Here is a 19,585-nt window from a genome sequence, read left to right on the forward strand (position 1 = left end):
GCTAAAAGATGAAAGAAAGAAAAACGACATGCCCAGGAGACAACCGCCACTACTTCAAAGCTAGCTCGTCCCCCCGTATGTAATAAAAAGCTGTAAATGCTGTATCAAAACATTTCCCTTTCGTAACTAGCGTGTATACTCGGCTGCTTACGGCCTTCTCGTCGTGTGTGTAAAGTTCTGGCCTCGCCCTCTCCTCCCGCCCCCCTTCCCAAGGTGTACACACACAACGCCAAACACACCATGCTCGCTCAATGACGGACGAGACTAGTATTCTCCGGGCGAAGGAGCGTGGTGTTCGTCGAGCTCGGTGCACATCCTGCTCTTGCTGGCACGCGCGCCGAGAGGGATTCGCCGCACGACTTCAGGGTCGCTGCCCGTTGGCGCCTCACTGAACGCGCCGGCGACAGTCGGCGACCGATCGCGGCGCTGGCACGGCCGCACGTGGCGCCGCAGGTTTTAGGCGAGGGGGCACCGACGGAGTTTGATTCATTGAGGCGCCAATGCGACGGCGACGACGCCGTACCACGGTGTCCGTGGCGCGCCGCACGCTATAACGGGAATACCGACGGCGAGCGGTCGCAAGCAATGGTAGATAGGTACGCGTCGGCATTTGACCGTGTGCGAAAGTGTGTACGCACAACGCCGCACACATTAAGCTTCGACGTGCACTCTTTCTTTACTTACTTCTGTCCGTTTAGTTTTTAAGAAGCCTCGTGGTTGCAGGGCTGTCACGCGTAGCCAAACGTTGCTTGTTTTCTTGCTGCAGCACGCGTGGTGGCTGCGATTTCACGTACACTGCTTGTGCTCGTGTCTTTCCTGGGCCTTGACTGTCCGGTTAGGTTGGGAATTTTTTACCATTTCTGCGGGGTGGGGGGGGGGGGGGGGCAGTTGAAGCGACAGGGTTATTGTGGTCAACGTAACCGGTAGATGATACTGAGCTTAATTCCCCAATATCGTGATGCTACGATTCATTCATTCATATTTCCGCAATGGGTCAAAATGGAGGAGGTTGCAGACTATAGGTGGCCGGAATATTTACCATCACGGCCGCGCTTAAACTTAGATTAAATTATGGGGTTTTACGTGCCAAAACCACTTGCGGATTATGAGGCACGCCGTAGTGGAGGACTCCGGAAATTTTGACCACCTGGGGTTCTTTAACGCGCACCTAAATCTAAGTACCACGGGCGTTTTCGCATTTCGCCTCCATCGAAATGCGGCTGCGATGACCGGGATTCGATCCCGCGACCTCGTGCTCAGCAGCCCAACACCATAGCCACTGAGCAACCACGGCGGGTCGGCGGGGCTTGCCTTTTAGCCATCACTGCAATAGGGTCATCGTAATGTGGGTGGGTTAACCGGTGGTTTGAGTGAAAACTATTTGATACGCTGGCTTCCCGCTACTTCATTTCATTTGGGGGAAGACGCAGAATTTAAAGCTGAACAGCCTCCAATACATGCGATGTAGACCTTTAGAAGGTATGAACGTAAGCTATGATTTGGTTATAATGATTTTCATTGCTGTTTCCGTATCGCAGATAGATAGATAGATAGATAGATAGATAGATAGATAGATAGATAGATAGATAGATAGATAGATAGATAGATAGATAGATAGATAGATAGATAGATAGATAGATAGATAGATAGATAGATAGATAGATAGATAGATAGATAGATAGATAGATAGATAGATAGATAGATAGATAGATAGATTATTGCTTCAGCCGATTTTAAAACAACTGGTGCTTCCCCTTGAGCACAGCTCTTTTCATCAAGAAATCGCAAATCAAAATGCTGTAAAGCTCGACGAACTTGGTAACAGGTGCGAAATATTGGTTGTTTTTTATTTCGTCGAACTCTTACGTACAACGAATATGATTCACTTGCATGCAGTGGCCCACTGCAACTGCCTTGTTGTTGCAGTCTTCACGCTGTGGTGTTCGAAAAGTTCGGGAACCGTGCAAGCAAAAAAGGCACAAATAACCAGTGAGCTGTACTGTCTGCTCTGTCTGTTCTGTCGGCTGTTTCCTTCACCGGGCTACGATGGCTAGATTTGGGCTTTGCACGATTTCAATTGCGCTCTTCGACCATACCTGGCCCTTGCGCCATAAATCTTTATACATGGTCATGTTTTCGGTGTTCCCCATGGAGTTTCTCCCCATAACACCTAGAGGGAAATCTGGCGCCACCGTCTATGGGAGTTTCTTAAGGGGCGTTGTGCCGTCATGGGAATGACGGTATATGTGTCTGCGAGGCTTCTGTTGGCTGGTGTTGTAAGAGGCTTCGGCTAAAACGTTGTATGGCTACACAAATAACGCGTTCTTAAAGTAAAATCTTCATGAAATGTTTCCATTCACGCAAATTGCATCTTTACTCACCTACAATGCATCTCGAAGGGAAGAAAATCAAGAACAGACAACAAACTGTTTCAAAGCGAGCGCGAATCGTGTCGTCTGTCCTCCAATATTGGCGGCCCGCTGATACTTCTTACGTTTCATATAATTTTACATGCAACAACGAGTTCTCATAGTTAAACAAAACATGTATTTGTGTAATAATAAAGCTAAAACAGCTTGTTACGTGCTGTTTTAGTAGAAAATGAATCAGCGTGACAGACGGAATGGTGCTTGCCTGGCTCTCCGAGAACGACGCCAATCCGAAGTCACAGTATACCGTCATTCCCATGCATACCACAGCGCAGTAGCGCCAGATCTCACTCTAGGTAATATAGTGAGAAACTCTATGGTGTTCCCAGTTTCCTCCATAATGGACAAATATTTAACTCGCCCGTGTACAAAACAGTGGACAGAGAGAGGGAGAGAGGAGGAGGAGGAGGAGGAGGAGGAGGAGGAGGAGGAGGAGGAGGAGTGACGCCAATCAGACGCTCATCTGTTTTGCTACCGTACACCGCAAGATGGGGATAAAAAAAAAGTGACGAAAGAATAAGAAAGCCAACTGAATGAAGAAGCCCTGGCAGTGCACATACGTGGCGATGCTTATCACTTCCATGTACAATCGGTCACTGAGGCGGTTTTACCACTCTTCGTTTAATTACAACGTACTGCAAAAGATTCTTGGCGACAATCACTAGTGCTGATGATGATATGTGGTATTTAATGGCGCAAGGGCCAGGTATGGCCGAAGAAATGACTAGCGCATCCGAAGAGCTGGTGGCAAGTTGTGTGGAACGGTCATGTCGAAAGAAAGGCGGCGCCAGTCCACACTTATTGCTTTTCCAGATGAATCGTCGTCAGGCAAACCGTTCCGCCCTATGGCAACCAAGAATGGCCAGACAGCGAGCTTCGCCTTTGGCTTTTCTCTTACCTCGTTTCAAATATGTCGCAATAGCATGCAGCTATTCTACCGTCACCATTGTGTTGTCCTCGCTCCACTAAAAAAAACAAAAACAAAAAGTGTCCGCTCGAAAGCAGACCGAAGCCACAAAAGAATCCCCAACGGGTCTCTTCAGAAGTCGGATTGAAAGCTTCGCAGTTGAAGTACGCTATAGCTTCCTGCAACTTGCGTATTTTAGTGGAATTTATTTGCTTGCGAATATATAAGCTCATGCATCTTTATATTCACCCGACAGTGTGTGTGTAGGATGTCAGTTGAAGGAGCGGATGGTGCAATTGCGGTCGCCGAAAACTCAGTGTTATGCTTGTACGGTCTGTCGGACATCAGGCTGGCCGCCTTCGATATAATATTGCGTTCGCTATTCGGGCTTGGCCGGCGTCTATTCCTATACGAACCATTTCTGCTTACGAAGTGCTTCGTGAACGCGGGTCCTCTATGGCGGGTCCAGTATCTTTGCTTTGCTTAACATTCGTGTCTAAGCAAGCGAGCCCCTTAGGTTAAGATGGACGACTGCTAAGTGAATTATCTGGAAAGCTGAGCCGAAAACAAAGCGTCCGACGCTCCTTGTTTGGTTTCTTTTGTGTTTAGTCAACGTTCCTGCTTCTGCTTCTTCTCTTTGTAAGAAAAGCTTGCTTGTCCGCTCTTACTAAGCAGTTGTCGCTTACAAGCGGAAAGGACGGGAAGGGTCTGGGCGATAAGCCTCGACTGCAGCGGTACGGTGGAGACAAACAAACAGCGTCGAGGAGATAACTGCTATCGGCTGGACTCGTAGGAACAGTACTCGCTTCATCGAGATGAATCTGCACCTTTTCATAGAGGGTGTGGAGATTCGGATGCTCTCCGCGTATGGTGGCGGCGGCGATGGTTGTGGCGATTACGGTGTTAATGTCGCAGGCGTGTCGGAAGAGGGTATGAGCCCGGTATACCATGCGGCGCCTGAGCAGAGGGCAGAGCCTTCGTTTAAAGCAAACAAAAATGTTTCTCGTACTCTACAATGCACACTGTACATGCTGTGGATCGCAGTTACGTTGGTTTCATCTGTTCAGGTGGCGTCGTATAAAATTCCCTGAACAGTTGAGGCCACGTCTTCTTACTATATCGCTTCGTGGTTTATTGCTAAGATTGTTCGTGCATTTACTCTCTGTTAGTATACGGAGCATGCGCAGCGCGGTGTCCATCTGGGAACTCCAGCAAGCCGCTTTGCCTAAACATTTTAATGTTTCAACCGGTATACTGTAGCAAGTAACCTCTATATTTAGGCAAAGGCGCTCAATACTGTATGCCTATACTAGAGGTTAAAGTGTTGTAACCTCTAGTTCAGGTGCACGCCTACTTACCTTTAATAGAAGTTAAATTTGTAAAGGTTGATGTTTAACTTATAGATTAAAGGTGCACAAATCTGTGAGAATATGCCCCTTTAATAAACGTTACCGTGCTAAGAGTGTACGTAGGAAAAACAGAGGGCGTAACAACCGCGCCGACAATTGGCTCAGTGGCTGCGGCATTCAGCGATTGAGCACGATGTCACGGGTTCGATTAACGACCGCGTTTTCGATGGGAGCGGAAATGCAGAAGCGCTTATGTACCTAAATTGAGGCGCACGTTAAGGAACCACATCCTGTCCAAATTAATATCGTGCCCTTGACTACGGCTTCTCTCGTGGTCCCACCCATAAAAAAAAAAGTCCCTAAATTCAATATATAGGAACGTGTAACGTTTTTTGTCTGGGATCCTCATATGCTCATATGGGATTATTGGTTATGGGGATAATTTTTTTTCCATAGGATATAGTGCCGTTATGAGGCGTCGAACCACATAAATCAATCCCTCAGCGGGTGTGCTGGCAAAAGGGTCGCGTAATCAACTTCATTTTTAGCGTTCTCTTACTCCCAGATGGAGTACGAGAATTTCTGGCAATGGAATCGTGCAGTTTATCCTTCAACAGGAGTCGTCCGTCATGCCCTCTGCTCTTGCAGTGTACGTCCACGTGTTTGCAGCCATAGGATTCAACGAATGGGTCCCCAGCAGGTGCCGTTGCGAAGGACGTTCGTGCTTGAACATTCCACAACATTCAGACTATAATTTGCGATTTTATTGTATCGCAAACAGTTTCTTGCCTTTTAGCCATCGACGACTGAGCACCCCGCGCAAGCGTGTTTGTGCACTGGCTGCTATGGCACAATACATCGCTGCGCCGACATGTGACCTTTCCGATACATCTTATGGCTGTTGTTGGCAGTAAAGCTTGCTATACTCACCCGTCACACGATGCGGAGCCATACCGTTAGCTCTTAGTAACAAGGATTACCAGCACGGAGCGAGAATTTACGCGATCTAAGTAATATTGTATGGTTGAGAAAGGCATTAATCCTGAATATGCGAGTGTAGGTTATGTTTCTGTTGTTGTTATTTTTATTTGTTATTGCTATTTGTATTGTTATTTGTTCAATTGAAATTTACTGGAACATTGGGGGAATATATCTTCCGCATACGGGTGGTATTTTTGCCCCCAAATAGGGTGTTCGTTTTTGGCTTAAGCCTTACGATCTAGTTGCGTCAGCGATTAAAGCATCTGTGTCACTTGTGGTCCCCCCCCCCCCCCCCCCCCCCGCGACGCTTCCGGCGCGCACGCTCCGATTCCGCGCGCGCCGGACGACCACCGCGGGTTCGAGCACTGCGAGCCGCCACGCGTGCAGGGCGCCGCGTATACGCGCCCCGCCGGCCCCAGCTTAGGGGAAGGCGAGACCGCGCGCGCAGCAAGGGAGACCCTAGGCAAATCTTTCTGGAAGTCGCAAAGGACATTTATTAAACTGGGACTCAATACAAACACACGTTTTAACATCACGTCCGAATCTGAAGCTAATTAAGACACAAAACATGGCCAAATGGTCACCGGTGTCCATTAACGGCGCACCTCGACAGAAAGAGAACAAAGAAACGAGGAACAAAGAACCCCGGCAGTAAGAAGCTGCCTATCCTTCGGTCAGCGCCTGCCATCGCGCGCCCCACAGCAGAGAAAAGGGAAATAGAAAGAAACGACAGACGAACAGACGGGGGCACGATCGGCAGACGCTGCCTCAGGACATCGAGACGACGGAAGAGTGCGCGCGCCCGCCGAGGCCGGGACCCCGACGAGGCGAAGTAACCATCGGCCGGCGGCGGACAAAGGGTTACCGCCGCCGGCAGAGAGGAACACGTACGCACCTTCCGACGCCCCGATGTGGTCTCCCCGGGCCCCGTCCTGCGCGCGCTTACCCGGAGTGCACGCGAGCAGGGCCCGAATCCCGCCAAAATGTCAGCCAATGGGGAAAGCCTGTTGACCTTCCCGTGGGCGGGATGACAGCAGAGCGACGGTGTTTTATGACCCGCTGCCACCCCGTCCAGGCAAGGAGGAGAGGGACACGGAGCCCCCGGCAACACAACGCAATGGCCTCCACACAACACCGCGAGAGCCCGAAAAACGCCGCGAGAGCCAGAAACCCCACACACTTTAGTGTGACGAATGCCACCTCAGGACAGTCTCTTATCAAGAAAGCACGTGCAAATGCTTACAGCTAAGTACCTCATAATTTGGTACTCGGCGCGACAGGCTTTCGTACGTATTAACTGTATACGGTCCGCTATTGAAGGGAACCCCGAGGTAGCACTTCGCAAGTGATACCAGCAGATATAGGCGACATGAACGCCTGCATGAAAACTTTATTTTTACGCATAGATGAGCCATTTCTTTCTGATGAACCGAACAACTGTTGCAATAACTGGATTTCTTGCCATTCAGTTCTGCCTTTTGCGGTGGCTCAGCGTAGGGGATGCCCTCCTGGCAAGCGCAAGGTCATCGGCTCGATTCCAAGGGACAGTCCGATGGAGGTGAAATGCAATAACATTCGTGTACCGCGCCTTTGGTAGCAGTAATAGTAATTGTCGTCTTACCGCTATTACTTTTTTTTGGAGGGAGGGGGTGTATGACCTAGTTTATTGAAGGGAAGCTGAAAGGTTTTCCAGAAAAAATGAGTGAACATGTGTACATAATGGTTTTCAACCCTCCGAATTCGAATATCGTATCGAAATTGAGCCGAAGAAAGCGCAAATATATTTTATTTTGACGAAAAGTGCAGCAGTGGACACGCCCAGCTCGCGCGTCTCGTTTCCGCCTGTGATTGGTCGGGCGCCTCGTGACGTCAACTCTAGTGACCGACCGCTGCCGCTACACATGAAGTGCGGTGCCAGGTAGTTTGGTGCTGTAATGGAAAATTAAGATGTAATGGAAAATTTAGAGAGACTGCGTTTTTCTGAGGAGTTCGGCGTTACTCCGTACATGTACGAGCCGATTGCGAAGAGCCGGCCTCTCGAAGAAGCAAACGCTGCTGGTGCGAGCAGTGCTTTCGACGCGAACGAAAGCGAAGTCTCGGGATCTCCTCGTGTTGGAAATGCTCTTTGGTGAGGATGTTTTTTGCAAAGCGATCTAGTGATCTCGCCGATCTTTCGCCGATCTAGTGAGCTCGTTTCCGGTCAAACAACTGTAGTGTGGTGTTCCTGCATACCTCCTCGTGGAACGTAAGCGGGGATGCGATCGTCGGCATTTGTGCACTATCCAAAGCTGTCGGCAATCTACAAAGACAGTTTAAATGCGTGAAAAGCTTCCCGGTTCATGCAGTACGTGTAGTGACCTTCATCTGTGCGCCATCTGCACACTACTGCTGCACAAAAAGCCGGCATGATCGGCCCACCACTTCAGTTGATGCTGCGCACGTTGACTACCACTCTACATACACGCAGACGCACCAACAAAGGAATGCAGGGTCGATCGAAGCAGATTGCGATGGCACGCACGCAGAAACAAGCACGGTCAGGCACGGTCGCGCAAGCTGCGAAGGAAGAAAACACTAGAGTTGACATCACAACACCACGGTTTCCGGTCTCCGCTCGCATCGTCAGCGTCAGCAGCAGCGCGCGGCATTCGACGGGGGGCGGAGCTACAGCGCAATCTTAACCGACGATTACGCCTCTCCTAATTGAAAAAAGAACCCAAATTTTACCTACATGGTTTATAAGGTTCCCGCATCCGTATATGAGCGTCTTATTGAATTCGACAGACTCTTCAGCTTCCCTTTAACACTGCATTTATAATCATATTGATCGGGGTATCTGTAGAATATTTCGCTTATGTATCTTTTTTGTTCACTTATGTTCACCTATTAAAACACTATTCATGTACTGCCTTCATGTACTGTACTAATTGCCGAAATACTGCTATATACTTGTTTTATTTTCGTGCTATATGTATTATTCAATACCATGTATTGTACTAATTGTTGAAGTGCTGCTTTGACCCACCCTGTAACGGCCGACAGGCCAACAGTATTAGTAAACATAAAATAACTAATCTCCGCAAGGAACAGAAAGGAAGCAAACCTCTGCTGGTCGCACGGAAACTGTCTAGCTCGAGCAGCTGACACCCGAACGGCGGCCAGCAAAGAGGGAGAGGACCGGTGGTCCGCGGTCGACATTGGTGCGCTGGTTGAGCGGCGTCGAGCCACCGTGTTCACTATACGGCGGCCGGCGAGCTGTCACGGACGTGATTCTGACGGTGCAGGAAAGACGGCGACCGTCCAGTGCGGCGCTGAGCCTGTCCTCCACCGCTTGCTGGGCGAGCACCAAATTAACGGTGGTACTACAGCATTGATAGGACGGAGAGAGAGTGTGTGCAGCTGAAAGGATATGGAGGTTTGGGAATTAACTATACGTCTATATTGTAGGCAGATTAACGAGGCGCAGCCAAGAGAGATACGCTGACATAAACACGGACCCATATTGTCGGCGCAGAGGGCAACAAACATTTCGCTAGTGCGGTGTCTTTATCTCTCCCGGTCAACAGCGAAGAACCCCCATGAGTACACGCCTGTGGTGATGTGTGCGCTGCGCGCTGTGTTTTGCTCCGAGGAACCAGCCGTGACCGGATAGTACGGCGCGACAAGAGACATCTTATATCTATTGCGCGAAATGCGCGAGATGTTGGGATTGCTTTCGGCTCTGCCTCGATAAAAAGAAGGAAAGAAGAAAGAACGGCAGGGTAGAGGATTGTTGTTGACGCTACGAAAGCTAACAGCGCTACGCACGCTTAGAAACGGGAAGTACGGTCTTTATTTCGTCTTCTTTTTTAAAGCTGCTCATTGTTTGCAGTCCGTATGTTCGAAGCATTCCTGTAACACAGTTCTTGTGAGACCGATGGTGCGAGTTTAGCAGTGTATTCCTCTGACTAATATTTATTTGTTCATTTTTATTTGTTTGTACAATACTGCGGACCTTGCACGTGTCCAAGCAGGGTGCGTACAAAAGCATTTGAATAGACACTAGAAAAAGTAGCCCATCTCAACCAGTAGTAAGTACCATTGGGGACGGCATCGAGTTCCAGTCGTTAATAGCTCGTGGAAAAGAGGAATACTTTAACACTTCAGAGGGGTCAAACAAACTTGTATTCCGGAGGCGATAGCCACCCTGCGTGTAGGCTGAGCATAAGAGTTACCACGAGAGTGAATGATCAACAGGAAAGCTACTTGCATCCAACCTGATCGCCAAGCTAGATTTGTCTCTGGTAAACATATTCGCATGCCAGGTTCTGTCTCACATAGCTCGTTGTTGTATGCAGGCTGTCATGAACTTTGCAGCCAGCTGAAAGCGCGATTTCATCGGCTACATCTATGGCATATAGCCTGTGATTTAAAGTCGAATTGCGGTGTTCGCGCGTATACGTGGAGGCTTCACTCGCCGGTGCGAGCTTAGGAAAAAAGCAAGGATGGCATTAATTTATTGCGGCCGCCACGCCACAGGTACTATTGCAGCACGAAGGAAGAAGACAGACGAAATTGTTTCTCGATCCTTTCCTCACATACACTGCAGTGCGTGAACGTTCAACCGCTGACTTGCGCGTATAGTATCAATGGAAGCAATTCAAGCTGCTCCCAACAGTAACTGCTGGGAGCGTTTGATTTAGTTTATCTGTCGTTCTTTTGTAATGCCCTTGGCGAACGTCGTCGCGTGCATGTTGTCAGCCTGCACGGAGTTGATCTGTACACTGCCCTGTGCGTGGCTTCATCGCAAACGCGTGTAGCTATTCGATTCCGTGTGCTGCAACCCTTCTGGCAGGCTACCGCAGTATTATTGTTATTATCTCTTCGGCTTTGCTGTAGCACAGCGGTTGTTACGTGAAGAAAAGAAAATAGAACCTGCACATCTTTCAATCTTGTTGCTAATTGAAAGCAATCGTAGACGTACAATGTTTATCCAAGCGCCGTCAGGCGAATGTTGACCCAATGAAAAAGAATCGGTGGAGTTTATCGTAGATGGTTGATCTCAATTTCACCTCCCCAGTTTACTCTTAGCCATACTTTTTCCCACTCGTCTTGGCATCAAACACCACTGTTGTGATAAGATGTATTACGTGTACGATTACGTATGTATACGTAAGCGCAAGTTGAGGTTAATAAGAAATGAATTATTGAATAAGTTAAGCAGAGGCCTTCGTGAGGAAGCGATTATCTAAAGTTTGTATACTAATTTACCGAGATACCAGGAGTGACCCAAATTACTCTACTGCGCTCCCATTCCCCTCACTACATGCGCCGAAGGCATCACAACATTCCTGGCGTGGCAGATGCATATTTACGGCGTACCTCAGCGCTCGCAGAAATCGGGTCTCTGCACCTCCTGACGCCGTCCTTGCGAACACATGCCACGGTGCAAACACGGGTGCCCGCGTAACGAATACGGCTCGCACCTGCTTTCGTGCACAGCGCATCGCACGCAGTAGGCAACGGTGATTCGCGTTGCGTGCGTACGATGTATACGCGAACCGCGCGCCGTACACCGCGCGTACGCGAGACCCCCTTTCCGGCGTCGCTTTGAACGCGGCAAGTGACCTGCATGAACGGACCGGTGATTGTCTGCCGCAAGACTCGATGCGGCAGCGCCCTCGATGGCTAAAAGCGTACAGCGATAGGGAAGGCGAAGAGGTTGTTTCGGCTTATCAAATCAACTGAGGTCCAGACACAAAGCTATCCTCGCGCAAGAGCCGTTTGCGGCCCCTCAACAACGATTATTATTATTATTATTATTATTATTATTATTATTATTATTATTATTATTATTATTATTATTATTATTATTATTATTATTATTATTAATCACGTAAGCGTATATGAACCCCACGCAGGGAGAAAGAAAAGCGGGCTAGCAATTGTCTCCTTTAAGAGGGGAGCACGTTCACCCGCTTGAAGACACAACGTGGTAGCTGACGACATGACATCTAAGACACTGTAATAAAAATTAGTTTAAGGTAGCTATTTATAGATATTATAGATTTTATATAATGCAATTGTAGACAGCTTTGCCCATTTATAGAATGGTTATTTTGACTATAGAAAGTCTGCCTGAGAGAATCGTCATTTAAAAACAAAACAAAAAAGTGTGGATTTCTTTCCGATGTGTTGCGGGCCATTGACTCTCAACCCACTTTCTTTTTCCTTCTTTTTCTTCTATTCTTTCTTTTTTTTTTCTCAGAATTGATCGCAGACATTACGCTACGAAGACTGCAAGGCCAGAAGTGATGAAAAATTTATGTACTTTCTAGAATGGTCGCACAGAGGGATTGCTGGGAACTTCAGTTGCACAGCCGCGAAGATCAAGGAGTAGTACATTACGCAGTACTGATGATCTACACGGTACTACCAGACAGTACTACTAGACGATATACTCAGTTTCACAGTACTACACAGTGCTACATAGTACTATTTCATCCCCCTCTCTTCTATCCAAGTTCTACTTTCGCGCTGTTAGCCGAATGATATTTTCAAAAAGGTCTATTTAAGTATACTGTGGCAATGATACTTGCCAACCACAAGCTTGCGTTGTCCAGTATTGCCTCATTTTAGTGTTCCTAATACTGAACGTATGTGGAAGAGCACCGAGAAATAGGCTCTCAATAGGCCGAGGCCGAACCCACAGGCTCCCCAACGCTGCAGGCATTTGGCAAAGTGTCTGGACGGCGAACGCTGCTGCTGATGCCGCATACATATGCGGCACAAAAGAGCAGCTCGCATTCAGCAAAGCACGAGCAGGTAGCGGCAGCAGCAACAGTAGCCGATCGCGGAAGTCACTATGAGGAACCGCATCGAGCCGAATCGGACTCGATCAGAACCACGCGATCGACCTCAACCAGGGAGCCTCATTCACGCTCCTGCGCAGTGCGTATACGCGGCTTGCGCCAGGCCGGAAGGCACGAGGATCCGCTCTTCGTTGGCTTCCCTCTCGGAATTCCTCTTTCGCCGCTGTAACGTAACATCGCGCAGGAACCAGTCAGTGACCTCGGCAGCAGCCGCTGCCGACCAGCGCGTCGCGCCGGCAGTTTTTCACGCGCAGCAGATGCGCCTCGTTGTGCTGCCGAAGGAAGCGGTGGAGCGATTCGGAAATGCAGTGCTCCGGTAACCGAGCCAAGGCGCCGCTCACTGACCGCATGTCGTCAACGGGAAAGAAGAGAGAACAGAAAAAGAATCATTTCCGCGAGTTTCTTTCTCTTTTCTTTTTCAGCAGCTACGCAACAAGTATTACTAGCCGGTGGGAATTGGTTCGCGGTTTGAGGAAATTACGAACACCGAACAGAATCGCAAACTTCCCAGCGCGGAAACTAGACGAGGACGAGAACAATGTGCACAAAGTTAAGTGCTTACTTCCAACTGAATTAGTATTTCTCGAAAGAACATCGAAAGGTCTGAAAGAACATAACAAGGAGCAGAATGACAGAGAGGGCTTTCTCGCAATGCACTGTCCGTAGAGTCGCACTTGGACTAACTGTACACGGGAAGATTGACGAGCCCCTGGGGTCGGCTCGCCTGCCGTTGGCCCTTGTGCCCAAAAGACAGGAGACGTGGCGCAAACCCTGTCCTCTGAAAATGCGCGGTCAATAACGTGTGCGTGCCATGATCACGGATGTCAAGAAGGTACGAACCATCAGCGTCGCGGTTACCCTCGGTTCCCCATACGAATGAAGTTTTCATTTTCGTCAGATCACTTTGCACCTATTAAAGGTGCTACAGTGAACTAGAGTCAACGGCATGCACAGGGCGTTCGGCATTTTGTGTCGTGATGCACTCACCGTGGTTTTCAGACATCGCTTTAGATGTCTATGAATGCGTATGGCGTTGAAGCTCCATTTAAATAATGTGACCAGATTCTTCCGGCGCCAAAGCGGGAGGGGAGGACGAAATGAGTGGAGGGTGGGTGAAGGATGTCGGACATAGAACTTAAGTTTTACATTTATTCCATGTTTATCTCAGGAGACCTTCCGCCAAGCTATTCAGTGAATTTGCACTTCAATTTCGGAATTATTCAATGCGCTTCGAACACAAGGTGCGTGACAAGCAAGATGGCATGAAGACGGAGTAGCCAGTGCGGGTTAGCTTGGCTATCGAATCTTAGCCATCGCATGCATTGTAATACATTGTAGCTGATCGAGAAAACATACAAGCCGAAAGTGGTCGTGTATTCTATGAGAGGTGCCATTTGATAACGGGTTCGGAAAACGGACCGTTCGCTTTACGAGCCGTTATAATATCGTGGATGCAGCTGATTTCCTTGTGCTAGTATTTAACTTTGCCGCCTGTCTCACAAGTCTTCAAAGTGGCTCCAACACACTCGAGAAAAGTGAACAACCGATTTGGCACCACACTGCAGGCATATCTGGACAACGCGGGCTCCGGAGAGACGCCGGGACAAAACACCGTCCCGCGTGTCATCCGTGGGACAGCGGGACGACGGCGTTAAAAGAGGGACATGTCCCGTTTGGTGACATTATACATTTAAAGCGACACCTTATTTGGCTCCTCTCCCCACTTCTCGTGAATGGCTGCCACGCCTAGTAAGCAGGGCCGATACCAAGACAGGGTGCTGGCTTCGTGGGGCCGACCCTGGTACCAGCGCACGACACGTGTGACTTCGCGATAGCTTAAAGTGGTTTGCAACGGGCGTCGACCCTGGAGGCAGTGCAGTGTCGCGGCACCCACACGCCCCATAGCCTTAGCCAACGGAGCTAACCAATAAGAATGGCCCCAGCAGCATACCTTGGCAGGCAAGCTACTGCTTGACTTTGACTATCGTCCTGCACTGCGCATCAAGTCCATCCACCTCGCAGCTCGTAAGCCGCAAGATGGATGGTTCTTCGCTAGAATAGCACCAGCGCTCTCCTCCCCCCCCCCCAACCCCAGCCTCCCCTTTTTTCTTTTCTTTCTTTTTCTGCTTCTTCTTCTTTTTTTAGCATGCAGATGCGCTTTCAAAAAAGATAGAAACCGGGGAATTATTCGAGCACCCGGTTCTGTTGAAAAAGAAGCAGATCGCGGTAACTTCTTGGCACTCACACCTCCTGTATTACGTTTTTTTTTTTTTTTTTTTTGCAATGTCGTTCTTGCGAGGTTTTTTGAGAAGCCCTTGCAGTGTCCTCGAGGGCTTCGTCCGGCGGCGGTGGATTACAAGCAGATCGAGGAGGGAAGGAGTAAAAAGAAAAAGAAAAAGGTGGGGGGGGGGGGGGAAGGGAGCGGGTCTCTGGCTGCGTCCAGTCTGTCGCCGTCTCGGGGTATCGTCTAGCCAGCGCTCCGTGTGGCGCGTCTCCAAAAAACAGGAAGCAACCGGATTGCGCCAAAGCTCGCCAACGCGTGCGCCTGTGAAAGCCGCAGAGCAAATGCACAAAAACAAAGGAGGTCTGCGCTGGGATTACGTAAGAATAGAAGAAAGGAGCGCGGAGGGGGGGGGGTCGTAAAGAATGAAACGTGTTTTGTGAGAAACTCCTCGACACGGCGCTCTTCGAGCCGCGAATGATGCACGAGAGAAAGCAAAGCACAAGCCCTTTCTTCACACGCTTGAACTCCACCAAGGGCGGAACGTTGTTTCGTGTGTGCTTTTTTATTCTTTTCGTATACGCCTAATGGCTCCCGGACGGAATCGTTCGGAGCAATTTTCACTGACCGTTGTGAACACCGGAAGCGTAACAAATTGTAACAGCAAGTCTTGGTTTTACCTTTAGACTGGGTACACAACCGAGCTTGACTGAGCACGAATGAGTGCATTTGGGTTTGCATCTTACGACTGTATACACTGAGGAGGCCCGCCGCACAGTCATGAAATGCTTGGTGAGCTTGCAAGCCGCCTCCTATTGTGCGATTAACAATGCAACTTATTGGACAACAACGCGTGGCATTGTCCTTTTCCTGCAGGCCACACGATCGCTTCTGCCATCGCGAGGAGACACAAGGATTATATTACGGTATTTGTATCAGCGTTTCTTTGGTTTCTGTCGACTATCAACCATATACTAATCGAGAACCTATATTGAGAGTCCACCTTCAATAATACATACTTCTGAAAACAGAATCCTCGGATAGGGGATAGCTTCCGGTCTTATAAGTTGTCAATTTCTTTTCCTGTTCATCTGCATTGCTTTCTCGTTACATTACACTGCCTTATTTCTCTTATTATTAGTTTGCACCTTTCCTTCTGCATCGGCTTTTCTGTTGAGTATGTGTGGGATATGTTCTTCCAGAGGGGGTAGCAGTGTCCGTCCAGCCGTAGGGTATGTGCATGTGACGCTATAGGCACGTGAACATTCTCGGCCAATCCTCTGGGAGCAAGCACAACAAGAGGCAAGAAGTGGAGAAGTCAGCAACAGAAAATGGAAAAAGTCAGCTGTAGAGAAGTGAGGAAGTCGGCATCAAAAGTAGCGGAGTGTGGAGAAAGAAGTGAAATGGACAGAGCGGGACCAGAGAGCTCATTGAATGAGGAGCGTTGAGCAGGCAGAGTTAGTGAGAGAGTAAAAACTCTATTGAAAATAAATACGCACGATTGTTGGGGCCCCTATTCCACGGCCCCACTGGCACGAGCGGATCTCTTGGCTTGGTCCAGACGAGCCAATTGGCTCTCCCGGCCCTCATACGCCTAGTCTTCATCAGTGGATGTTTGTGTATTATGAGGCTGTCTACATTCGGAGGGCTCCTGGGGCGCTCCCATGTGATGTGTTTTAGTGTGGGTGTGTCTGTGCACCACGGGCACACGTCAGTGAACCTCGTGGGGTGTATTCTGTGTAGGTAGTGCAGGTTTGGGTATGTATTCGTCTTAATACGACGCCAGTCCCTCTCCTGTTGGCTGTTTAAATTCGAGTGAGGATGTTCAAAACGGCTCCGCTCCTGCCTTTGCTGTAGGAGGATGTCACGAGAATTCGGTGGAAGGTCGTCGCAAGGCCACGTTGTTGCTAGCACGTCTAATCCTCAAGCAATACGGTCTGCCCTCCCGTTTCCTGCCAGTCCCTCGCTTGCCGGCCACCATATGATAGTGCGGTGCCCTTCTAGTTGATTGCCTAAAATTTTGATTACTGACTGGGATGCCGTTCGATTTAGAAACAGGCGGCAAGCCGTTTGTGAGTCGAATAATATGATCATATGAATTGGTTTTGGGCTCGGCGTCCTGAACGGCCAAGGCTATCGCTGCAGCCTCTGCCATGCATGCCGAGGTGGTTTTGAAGGATGCTGTTATTATGTTGTTCTGACACGTAGAGACTATGGTGAATCTGTCAGGCAGAGAAGTGAAGAGCTGCAATGCTTGTCGCATTAACGTCGACATTGATCGTAAGCTGAATGCCCTTTTCATTTTTTCATTAAGACTGCATATATATATATATATATATATATATATATATATATATATATATATATATATATATATATATATATATATATATTGTAGCGGGTAATATGCATGTGGCACAGTGCGGACTGCCACCGCTGCGGCGCGAGACCTGAGCTCGGGCTGTTGATGCGAAGCGCTAGGACTCGTGATCTAGAGCTACCTGCGATCCCTCGAACGAGCTATAATAAACCCCATTTCATTTGGTGGAGCTGCGGGGTAACCTTGAAAACTGGAACTCCGAAGCCGGACGCTACCGACTGCTGCGACCATGCCTGACGAAACCACCCAGGAAGATACACCACAGCCTCCGACGGTCATCGTTTCCGGTGCATTGCGCCAGCGTGCTCCTGCCATCTTTAGCGGCACCGATGATCATGACGTGGAGGATTGGTTGTCATCTTACGAACGGGTGAGCCAGCATAACAAGTGCGACGACGTCACCAAGTTGCACAACGTGCTGTTTTACTTAACCGGCGTCGCGAACCTCTGGTTCCGAAACCACGAACACGATTTCACAACGTGGAGCAGATTCAAGACAAGTTTCACAGATGTGTTCGGGCGCCCCGCTGTGCGCAAGCTTCGCGCAGAACAACGCTTACGGGGGCGCGCGCAACATCACTGTGAAACGTTCGCAAGTTACATCGAAGATGTCATTGACCTGTGTAAGCGCGTGAATCCGTCAATGGCGGAACAGGACAAGATAAAACACATTATGAAATGCATTGATCAGGACGCATTTCAAATGTTGTTAGCGAAGGATCCACGTACCGTCGCCGAAGTTATCAATTTGTGCCAAAGTTTTGACGAGCTACGGAAACAACGCATCTTAGCTCGGCGCCCACCGCCTACGGAAGATTCGTTAGCAGCATTGGTTATTGGCGACAACCACACAACTTTGCTGACGCAAATAAAAGAATTTGTGCGCGAGTAGGTCGCGCGACAGCTCTTAATTTTGCCGACCACGGAGAAGCCTTCTCAATATTTGGCTCCAGCGATCCGACAGGTAATTCAAGAGCAAGTGACCGAAGCTCTCCCACCTCCGTGTCAGCCGGCTCCCATAGCCGCGCCTCTGACGTATGCTGAAGCCGTTGCACGGGCGCCTCGTCTGCCGGGATTCTCTCCTCCGCCTTCAGCGCCTCTCCAGGCGGTGTTCTCTCATCCGCCTTCGCCTCGCCAGCCGGTGGCTCCCTTTTTCAGCGCACAGCAGCAAGGTACAAATCTTTGGCGCACTGCTGACAACCGCCAAATATGCTATGCCTGCGGTACACCGGGACATGTAGCGAGCTTCTGCCGCCGGCGCTTGCCGGCCTTCGTGGGCACCGCGCGACCACTCAGCTCCGGCTTCCGACCATTCCGTATGCCTCAGCGACCACCCGGAAGTCTACGCTGCTGATGACATACCAGCACCGCAGTCACAGCTCTACGGTACTCGTGGCTCGCCTTCCCCTCGTCGGCGCTCACTCTCATCCATGCGTCGTAGGCCCAGTGCCAGCACTACTGAGGCGGAAAACTGATTTCCACAGTTCTTGAGGCACGAACTGCGTCGTCGTTGGAACGTCAAAGTCCTAGTTTTTCCCCCGCTAACGTTATTGAAGTGTCCGTTGATGGCATCAAATGTCTTGCGCTCGTCGATACAGGTGCTGCTGTATCCGTGATTAGCGAGAAACTTTGCCGCGAATTACGGAAAGTGACCATGATGCCTTCGGTACTATTGCTTAGAACAGCCAGTGCACAAGTTCAGCCAGTCGCTATGTGCACTGCCAGGGTGCTGATTCGAGACATTTTGTATTCGATTGATTTCTTTGTGTTAACTTGTTGCTCCCACGATGTGATTCTCGGTTGGGATTTTCTGTCGCGCCATCACGCCGTCATTGATTGTGCACGTGCTGAGGTTCAGTTCTCCGTTCTGTGCGATTTGCCATCTCACGACTTTCAAGTTCAGGATGTTACCAGGATCTGTGTAGCTTCAGATACTGACCTTCCCCCTCACAGCGCGGTATTTGTCCCTCTTTCGTGCGCATCGCTTGCCGAAGCGACGGTCATGTTTTCACCCGCTGTCGTCTTCATTCGCCGCCAGCCTATATTGTTGCCTTTCGCCCTCTTCACGGTTCACCATGGGGCTGCGGAAATACTGATTTCTAACCCAAATTCGTGCACTTTGGCTTTGCACTCTGGCGAGACTATCGGTACCATCCAGACTGTGGACGCTGACGTTATTGTGCATTTTCCTGTTCCCGACGACGTGGATACTGCCAACGTAACAGCACTGGCACCCCATGTGCCATCTAACCGAGTATCACCGGATGTTTTTTGTCGCTCTATTGCCGATGACCTCGAGCCGACACAACGTGAGCGGCTTATTACTCTTTTAAATGATTTTTACGCCTCTTTTGACTGCAACCAAGCATCATTAGGCCGCACAAGTACCGTCTCTCACCACATTGATACGGGACATCACGCACCATTACGCCAGCGTCCGTACCGCGTGTCATCCACCGAGCGTCGT

This window comes from Dermacentor variabilis, chromosome 4 (assembly GCF_050947875.1).
Source record: "Dermacentor variabilis isolate Ectoservices chromosome 4, ASM5094787v1, whole genome shotgun sequence".
Taxonomy (NCBI): Eukaryota; Metazoa; Arthropoda; class Arachnida; order Ixodida; family Ixodidae; genus Dermacentor; species Dermacentor variabilis.